This window comes from Magnolia sinica, chromosome 8, assembly GCF_029962835.1.
Source record: "Magnolia sinica isolate HGM2019 chromosome 8, MsV1, whole genome shotgun sequence".
Classification (NCBI taxonomy): Eukaryota; Viridiplantae; Streptophyta; class Magnoliopsida; order Magnoliales; family Magnoliaceae; genus Magnolia; species Magnolia sinica.
This window is the reverse complement of record NC_080580.1, coordinates 29211352-29221544: the sequence shown is the minus strand read 5'-3', so window position 1 is coordinate 29221544 and position 10193 is coordinate 29211352. Positions and strand designations below refer to the sequence as shown.

The 10193-nt window shown below is 39.7% G+C and overlaps 1 pseudogene; it reads right to left on the bottom strand.

Moving 5' to 3' along the window:
• Nucleotides 1-447: 447 nt before the first annotated feature.
• Nucleotides 448-3434, bottom strand: LOC131254191 (putative receptor-like protein kinase At3g47110; annotated as a pseudogene).
• Between the last annotated feature and the right edge of the window lie 6759 nt (nt 3435-10193).

The window sequence follows — 10193 nt, the reverse complement described above, 5'->3', positions numbered from 1 at the left end:
ACATGAAAGGTTGGAAGTTATCTAATGGGTGAAATATATTTGTGGTTTACAGAGAGAGTGATGGTCCCACCAGAGTACAGGAGTTGGTGGCTCCTGTGGGCCTTATCATGATGTTTATGTGAAATCCACTTGACCATTAGGTGGGTCACCTCATTTTAGGCCCAAGGTCCAAAAATCAGCATCATCCGTTATTCAAGTGTATTACATGATTGGAAACAGCGTACTGTACGTGCAACACTCACGCTCCAAACTATCCTGCCTTTGCATTGCCCACCTAAATCACAGATGGCCCTATATTTTGGTCTACAGGCCCAATTTTAATATGCCATCTAATGATTAAAAGGGATTTCATATCATGAAAATGGGCCTTGTAAAAATCAAGGGTGGAATCTCTTCCAACTTTTAGCCTACTTGAGTCGCAGGTCAATTTGATTTTTTTTTTTTTTGCCTTAGACCTAACTCAGGAGGACACATCTAATAGTTAGAGTGGATTTCACAGTGGGCCATGTCAAAATCAAGCATCCCTCTCCCCAAATGTTTTCTTTGGTACAGCCCACCTAAATCATAGACCAGTCTGATTGTTGAGTCTTGGGCCTAACATGGTCAGACATATCTATTGGTTCAAGTCGATTTTACGTGCACATCATGGTGAGGCCCACCTGAGCTCACCCTACTTTGATTGCACATTGGGTCTCCAACAAGCAAACAGAGTGTATGTATGTGCATGTGTGTGTAAGGAAATAGATAAAATATTGTTACCTGGAGGGATGTACCCAATAGATCCCTTCATACCAATCGAACCAGTGTGCACAACTTCAGATAAGAACCTGGCTAGCCCGAAATCACCCACACGAGCAGTCATGTCATCATCAAGAAGAATATTGCTCGGTTTTAAATCTCGATGCACGAGTGATCGTTTGACAATGATTATGCAGATAATCCAACGCAGAAGCCACATCTATAGCTATGTTTAGCCTTTGAGTAAACTTCAAGTTCCTTTTCAGCTGATCATGACCATCTCCGTGCAACCACTTCTCTAGACTTCCGTTTGCCATGTACTCATAAACTAGAGCTTTAAAATCATTGCCTTTAAAATCAATGCTTGAGCAACAAGTTAAGATCTTAACAAGATTCCGATGCCTAATGTTTCTCAAAGCTTCGCATTCGGCCATAAAGCTCCTCAGAGCTCCCTGTCGTTGAAGGTTGAAGACCTTCATTGCCACCATAGATCCAACACAATCTAGAAACCCTTTATATACAGCACCAAAACTTCGGGTGCCGACCAAATTAGCAGAAGAGAACCCATCTGTTGCTTTAAAGAGTTCCGCATAAGAAACATTGACAAAAGGATCCTCGGCAGAAGGCAAAGCAGAAGGTTTCTTTCTCGACTTTCTGACCCGATAAAGAATGGTAATGAAACAAGATAATGAAAGAAGACACAGGACAACACCAATTACGGAGAATTTTACTTTTGAAGCACGAGACATCCCCTGTTTCTTGGAAGATTGGCCAGAGCATGGAGGCAATTGCAATTGTGGAATACCACCACAAAGTTTACTATTTCTGAGTACTGAAACTTCACTGGCATTTCTAAAGACCCCTTGTTTTGGTAATTCACCCTCGAAATTATTGAAAGATAGATTTAGATACTGCAAGGCAGAAAGGTTCTCCAGGTACCGTGGAATCTTTCCAGACAAGTTGTTGCGTGAAAGATCCAGGGATTGAAGGCCTCTTAGAGTAGTAAATGTTGATGGAATTGGACCTTGAAAGAAGTTCCCATCCAACCTGAGATACTCAAGGCTCAAACAATTGCCTAGCGAGATTGGAATTTCGCCTGATAAATAGTTATTTGAAACATACAATAATGAGAGAGTTTTCAAGTAACCGACTTCCAATGGCAAATTACCGGTAAAAGAGTTGTTTGTGAGCTGGAGTACAATTAAAGAGGGAAAGCTGAAAAGTTGTTTGGGTAAGCTACCACTAAGATTATTATTACCGAGGTATATGAACTGCATGTATGTACAATTTCCAAGACTTGAAGGCACCCTCCCAGTTAGCTTGTTTCCATATAAAGAAAGTCGGTACAATCGGGAGATATTTCCCAAAGAAGACGGAATGTGCCCAGATAATTCATTTCCACCCAAGAGAAGTAACTCCACCTTGTTAAGCTTCCCAACACCAATGGGAATTGTACCTGTCAGATAGTTATTCCTCATTACCAGTACTGTTAAGCCGATAAGATTCTGAATACCAGATGGGATGCTTCCGAATATCTTGTTATTTCCCAAAGTTAACCATGTCAGTTGGGTCGAAAGATTAGCCATGGAGTCAGGCAACGCACCACTGAGATTATTTATGCCTAGCTGCAGCACTCGTAAACTACTGCAATTGGTTAAAGAAATGAGAAAACTCAAGTCACTTGCTTTCCCAATTCCAAGTTCATTGCCCCACAAACGTAACTGAGAGAGACCCTTGAGGCTTCCAAAATTCAGAGGCACAGATCCACTAAAACTATTGATACAAAGTTCAATATCTACAAGTCCCGAAGCATTGGATAATGAAACTGGTATCGGTCCTGTGAATTGGTTTGATGCGGCATATAGCCTTCGGAGATTAGGAAGAGTGAGGCCTAAGTTAGGCGGAAGATTTCCATGCAATCTGTTGCTTCCCACGTCCAAATTCTTAATGGAGGACAGATTGTACAGCGAGGGAGGAATCGTACCTGACAGTTTATTGATAGCAATTGCAAGCACCTCTAAGCTCACCAGCCGGCTGAGCTCACCCGGGATTCTGCCCTCCAGATTGTTTATTGGGAGATAAAGGAAAGTAAGAGACGAAAGGTTTCCAAGTGAAGGTGGGATGCTTCCTGTAAGATTGTTGTGACCGAGGGACAATCTGGTGAGCTTGGTCAGAGAGCCAAGCTCAGTCGGAATCCTCCCAGCCAGCCGATTTCCGAAAAGACGAAGGACTTGGAGATCCGAACAGTTGATCAGATTTGCTGGAATTTCTCCGGTGAATGTGTTATTATTCAGATTGAGATACCGCAAGCGGAACAACTGGCCAATCTCTTCAGGAATCGTGTCGTGGAAGTTGTTGGCTGAGAGATTGATTATCCTGAGGAAGGTGAGATTCCCTATGAAGGGAGATATGGGCCCCACCAAGTTATGGCCAGTGAGGTTCAAGGCGGTGACCCTTTGAGGATGGCGGTGACCACCGCATGTAACTCCTTGCCAGTTACAGAAGTGGAGAGTATGATTCCAAGAGCTCAAGGAACGGAGAGGATCGTCGGTTATCAGGTGTTTCAAGTGGAGCAGAGCAACGCGATCAGTTTCGTTGGAGAAGTGAGCGTCAGATCCGAAGAAGCATTGAAGGTGAATGGAAGAGAGAAGGAGAAATGACCAAAATGCCCATAGGCTCATGGGAGGGAACTCCATCATAGTGTTTGTAAATGCACGAAAGCCAAAGTGAGGAGTCAAATATATAGAGTGGATTGGATATGAGGAGTCTTGTAACCAGCTATCATCGGTTGATTTTTGTGGGTTGTTCGGTCCAAAAAGGGCCGCGCCTATGGGATACTACCCCACCAGTATCTAGAGAGAGACCGTCGGTCCTGTCAGTGGCTATGCGGGGTCCACTTTAATTGTATATTTTATCTAAGCCGTCCATCTATTTTAAAATATTATTTCACGGCGTGAACCTGAAAAGGAGGTAGATTGAAGGCTTCAATGGACCACACCATAGGAAGAAGTTGGGATTGAAAGCTTTTTAAGGGCCATAAATGTTTTGAATCAAGCTGATATTTATGTTTTCCATTCATCCATGTAGAGGTGAACTTACCAACAGGTTGGATGGAAAATAAACATCAAGGTTGGCATTAGGAAGTTTTCAATGATAAGAATTCAATCCCCACTACTTTTTATCACGTGGTTCACTTGAGTCTTAGCTTAAAAAACCAATGGACGAGGTGGAAGCATATTGGCTGGTGTACCACACACCACCGGCCCATCTGGTGTGTGTACTTGTCGATGCGAAGATGTCTGCTGACCCTCCTCGAGCTCGGCTGTACAAAAGGTTAAAAGGAGATCAAAATTACATAGCACCCATAATGATGTAGCACCCATAATGATGTATTTATTATATCCACACCCTTCATCCATTTGGCAAGATAATTTTAGAGCATGAGCTCAAAAATAAACCATATCCAGATCTCAGGTGACCACAAATAGCAGTGGAGGCAATGATTCTCACCATTAAAACATTTATAGGGCCCACCATAAAGTTTATTTCCCATCCAATCTGTTCATATAATTACACAGACCTGGATGAAGTGGAAAACAAATATCATATTACTCCAAAATGGATTGGTAGACGTTCAATCCTCCGCTACTTTTTGCAACGTGGTCCACTTGTGTGCATCACATTTGCATGTAGGCCCATAGTTGGAGTATTCATCACTCGTCCTTATATGGAATCCTTGACAAATTGATGGGTCCATCAAAAGTGAACTGGATTCCATTTATAATAAGGTTGTGTATCACATTTGCATGTAGGCCCACGGTTAGTTGGAGTATTCTTCACTCCTTATATGAATCCTTGACAAATTGAAGGGTCCATCAAAAGTTAACTGGAATTTCCATTTACAATAGGGTTGTGTATCACATTTGCATGTAAGCCACAGCTAGTTGGAGTATTCATCACTCATCCTTATATGGAATCCTTGACAAATTGATATGTTCATCAAAAGTGAACTAGGATTTTCATTTACAAAAAGGTTGTGTATCACATTTGCATGTAGGCCCACGGTTAGTTGGAGTATTCATCACTCGTCGTCCTTATATGGAATCCTTGACAAATTGATGGGTCCATCAAAAGTGAACTGGGATTTCCATTTACAGTAAGTTTGTGTTTCACATTTGCATGTTGGCCCACGGGTAGTTGGAGTATTCATCACTCGTCCTTATATATGGAATCCTTGACAATCCTATTACAGGCAGCTTGTGAAACACCAGCTCCGCTTCGGTGACCCCTGGATCCACCAAGGTTTGTGCATAGTTGACTATGGGGCCCACTTTGATGTATGTACCTTACATCCATGCCGTACATCCGTTTTGAGAGCTCATTTTAGGGCATTATTCCAAAAATGGCAAAGATGAAAATCTTGAGTAGACCACACCACAAGAAGCCATGGTGGTTGACCATTAAAAGCTTTTGATGAGCCACAAAAGTTTTCCATCATGCTGATATTTCTCTAGTCCCTTCAACCAGATATATTTTTTTTTTACCTTATCAACCGGTTGGATGGAAAATAAACCTGGTGGCCTCCATTATGATTTTATTGGTGGGTATTCAATTGCCTTGTCACCTACGATTTGGATCTACTTCATTTTCAGGATCATATCCTAAAATGAGTTTTCAAAATAGATGAACGGTGTGGATATAAGGCATATACACCATGGTGGATTATACTTTCCCTTTAAAGGAAGTAGAGTCATGCTTTATAGAAAAAAACCAAATTAAAAAAAAGAAAAAAAAAAAGAAAAAAAAGAAGGTTGGTTAAACGTCCCATCTTGAAAGGAATTTCAGTTCCACTTTAGAGAGAGAGAGGGAGAGAGAGAGAGAGATGAAATGCTTAATCAATTTCACAACAGTATTTCTGGAACAACAAATGCAAAAGAGAAATATGTTATTGTGAAGATTGTCCATTTAATAATTGGGAAACAATACTTTGAGGTTGCCCTCTCAACATCATTTTTAAACACATCCTCCGTGAGGGTAATTCGGTGGCGGATGCCTTGACCAGGTTAGCCAGCGAAGGGTGCGCAAACAAGCTATTCAGGTATCGAGCAGATCTTCCTAGATCAATCAGGGGTCATTGGTTCTCAACAACATTGGGTTGGGAAGCATAAGGACCAATTGACATGGACCTCGTCAATGGCAGAAGGGAAGCTCCCTTTAATTCTGGTTCTCCTTCCTCTGATTCGGCCTGTCTCAGCTTCCAAGAGATAGTCTTTTAGTCTAATCAGACTAATCCCAATACTAGCCAAGTGTGTGATTTTGGTACATGACAGGCCAGGTCCAAAATCTTTTTGTTGGGACCCGCCCGAATAGCTGTACAATCTTTTGCTATATAAAAGTCCCTGGTGGCATCATCCCACCTTTCTTTAATTAAAAATATTTTTTTTAAAAAAAGGTCGACCTAGTTCCCATGAGGTCAAGCTATATGGGCCCCACCGTGATGTGTGTTAAACACCTACCCGATCAGTCAGAAGCATCATTCCATGGTGGGCCACACCAAGTACTTTTATAAGTTTTTAGGCATGTCTTCACATTGTTTTATACAGTATGGCCCGCCTAAGTTCTGTATATATGTCCCACTTGGATGAGGGGTAAAAGAAAGTTTCAGTTGCATCTAAAACTCAGGTGGGCCACACCAAGTACTTTTATAAGTTTTTAGGCATGTCTTCACATTGTTTTATACAGTATGGCCCGCCTAAGTTCTGTATATAGCTGATTTTTGGGATATCCCATAGCCTAAAGCTGACCCATAAAATGCACAGTTTTGATGTTTGAAACACATCACGGTGGGGCCCACACAGCTCAACCTCATGGGAACTTCCCATGAGGACGACCTCATAATACCATTTCCCTTAATAATTTGTGATATAAGAAAGTTGAGCATTGCTAATTTTTGTAGTGCAAATTAACTCAATAATGACTTTCAACACCCCTAACTCCGCTATCATTTTCTCATCAGTTGTAGTAGCCACAAGCCATTTCAACTGTTTTATATATTACATGTGGTGCCGTGATTCATCAAACATAATGCCTCGTAAATCATTCCCACCACTAACACTGTCTGCATTTATGCTTATCAATAGCCTGTAACCTTGAGTCTAAAATTGAAATACGAACAGAATTCACATCCATCCACGCATAGTCGATGCCCCCAAACATTTAAAAACTTGTCTCTTCTTGTTCGTCTGTGCTACTTGATGAGCCTAAACAATCCATCTTTATACCCCACCAAAGTGCATAATTAGCTTCCACATGCCACTGTCTACACACATAATCCAATTGGTGTAACTCCTAGAAGATCTAATAACTGCTTGGGAAATAATGACATTTTCATTAGCAAACTTCTCTCTACGTCAACTGATGTTAAGTGTTTGTTATTGTGTTCTGGGTTTAGTCCCACATTGGCTTCCTACTATAGGTAACTTTATTTGTTATCCTTACGGATGTAGGTTCTGTTAGAAATGTAAGTGTTTCTTGTACACAACGGAGGATAGAAGCAAACGATAACGAAACGATCGGATCTATCAGGTTCAAGGCTCGACTTGAATAGTCAATTTCTCAAGACAAATTTGTTGCCCTTTTTCTGGAAATTCCACCAAGTGCAAACGAAGGAAATCTGCAAATTGTCTTCAGGATACAATGAACTCTCAATCCGATTTTCAACGCGAAAATTTGCACATTTAAGTGTTGAACAGATCTCTAGTTTTGACACTGATATGCCTTAAGAAGTTCATAAAAAACTCAGCAAGAGATTAGATCAAGAGTAAATGCACAAAAGATGATATAATCTCAAGGATTAAGAGTATTTTCTTCTGGATTATAGTATCCAGGATTTATATCAATTGAAAGGTTATGGATTTCTTCCTGAAGAGGTGCTAAAGTGCCTCTTCATGAAATCCATACCCATTCACAACAAATAATTGCCTTTTCATGAAAGGACATAACTCTTTGTCCTATGGCAGTTATTTCTGTACCCACTCAGACAGGAGCAGTTATCCAACAGGAAAAACTGTATCCACATAAGCAACACATGACATAGGTGCCACATGTACAATCATGTCACAATTACTCTCAATTAACAAAAAGATAATAAGACATCAGGGTACCATGTCCCAAAAAATTTGAACCAAGTGCCAAAAAGACTAAGACTCTCTTAGCTCCTTGCGACGATACGCACGTGCGAAGTGCTAAGTGCGCCTAATAAAGCGCCAAAAAGCGCCCAAGCAGCCCACGCCGCACGCGTGCATGCGCAGACAGTGCTTCGCACCGTCCTCGAGGAGATTTGAACCCTGTTTGCATAAGCAAAAACCCCTTCTCTTACCGACTGATTATATACACTATTTATGGAAAGTCTAAATAATTAATATATTTATTTACTTTCTAAAAATAACTTTTATTTTTGAAATTTATTTTTATTCTAAAAAATACAATAAGTTCTTGAGTTGATGTGCTCCAATCTAGTCAAGATGTAGCATTTTCGGTTCTTTGGAGCTCTGTTTTTGTGGAGTACGACAGCTCTTGTATGATGTAGATATTTTTTGGTCTTTTTCTAGTTTGTTTTGTTAACAATGGAAGCATTCTTTCATATAACGAAAGTCATTCATGCTTTATAATTAAGTACATATATAAATACTGGTCCTCAAATTTCTGACCTTATTTTAAACCAAATGTTAATTCATTTGGTTGAAAACCTTGGGCTAATGTGATCATGGGAATCAATCATCCAACCTTGACAAAGCCAATATACCTTTGTTTTTTTCGTTAAGACAATAATTCAGGGAGGGATGTGATGAGAGTGATCATCATCTTCGTCAGGGGATAACTACTCCGAATTCATGGAGCTCTTTGGACTCCTCAGAGCTTCCTCGAATCCACGACGAATAAAAACAAGAATAATTCTTAATAAATTTGAAATAATTTAATTGATGATAATAAAATAAAAAATAAAATGAAATCACAACTCTTTAATATAAATAGCTCAACCCTAGGACGGAGTTTTAGACTTGGACTCCAACTCAATCACCCTAAAAAATTAACTTACTATAAATAGTAAACTTACTATTTATAGACTCTATTCCTACTAGACTTTATGGTTTTCAGCCAAAAATAGTAAGTATCCAATTAGCCCAACCATGTTATTCTCCTTACTTTTCTAAGCCCTTTTTATGTTGGGCACGACTTCTACAACTCAAACGATTAAGAGTTATACTAAAACTAAAACTTACTATTTATAATAAAAACAAAACTAAACGGGACTTTTTGACTGCGATCAATTGGAATCTCGTGAATTTGGTGTGCACAACTAATGCAGGGATGAACGTGATGAGGTCGATCACCGTCTTCCTCAAGGATAACTACTTCAAATCCACGAAGACTCTCTGGACTCCTCACATAGACTTCTCGAATCCGCGAGGAAAAAGTAAGAAAATAGAAATAGTAGTCATGAAAATTTGTAAATTGCTTGATGAATGAAATAAACGAGTTCACGACCCTTTAAATAGGGATACCAAGTAATGGGAGAGAAATTAGAAGCAAATTATAAGTAAAACTCCCTAAAATTCGTAACTTACTATAAATAGTAAATTTACTTTTTATAATAAGTGTCCTAGTGGCTTAACGCATTTTTCATATTGGACACAACTTCTAAAGCCCAACGGCACTACAAGAAAAGGGAGCTTTAGCCTCAATTCAAAACTGTGGCTAAAATGGTTAAAAACTGAGGCTAAAGCCTTTAGCCTCAGTTTTGCCTCAGTTATCCAAACTGAGGTTGAAACCCCCGTAGTTAAAGGCTTTAGCCTAAGTTTTAGCAACTGAGGCTAAAATGACTTTTAGCCTCAGTTCTTCAAGTGAAGCTAAAAGAACCTTTTTAACTTCAGTTTTCTCGAAATGGGGCCAAATCAAAATTTTAGCCTCCATTGTTTTCAACTGAGACTAAATCCAAATTTTAACTTCAATTGCCCCCAATTAAAACTAAATCCATTTTTAATCTCGGTTCTCAACAACCGAGGCTAAAGCCTTTAGCCACGGGAGTTGTAGTCTCAGTTTAGGTAACTGAGGCAAAACTGAGACTTAAGATGGATTTAGCCTTTGTTGACATCAACTGAGGCTAAATTCACTTTTTAACCTCAATTCTCAACAACTGAGGCTAAATCATTTATTTTAACCCATCCATAAACCTGCGCATAGTCAGTCAGATCCACAACATTAGTTATAATATTTTAATGGGTTTTTCCTCTCAAATATAACCCAAGAAAACCCTGAAAGAGTCTTCAATTCTCAGTCAAATAGACTTGGAATCCCAATCCATAAAACATGAAAAAACAGAAAGAAAAGAAAAAGAAGTAGAAAAACAGAGATTGGTTTTCTCCCTCAGTCCAAGAGACTTGAAATCTCAAAAA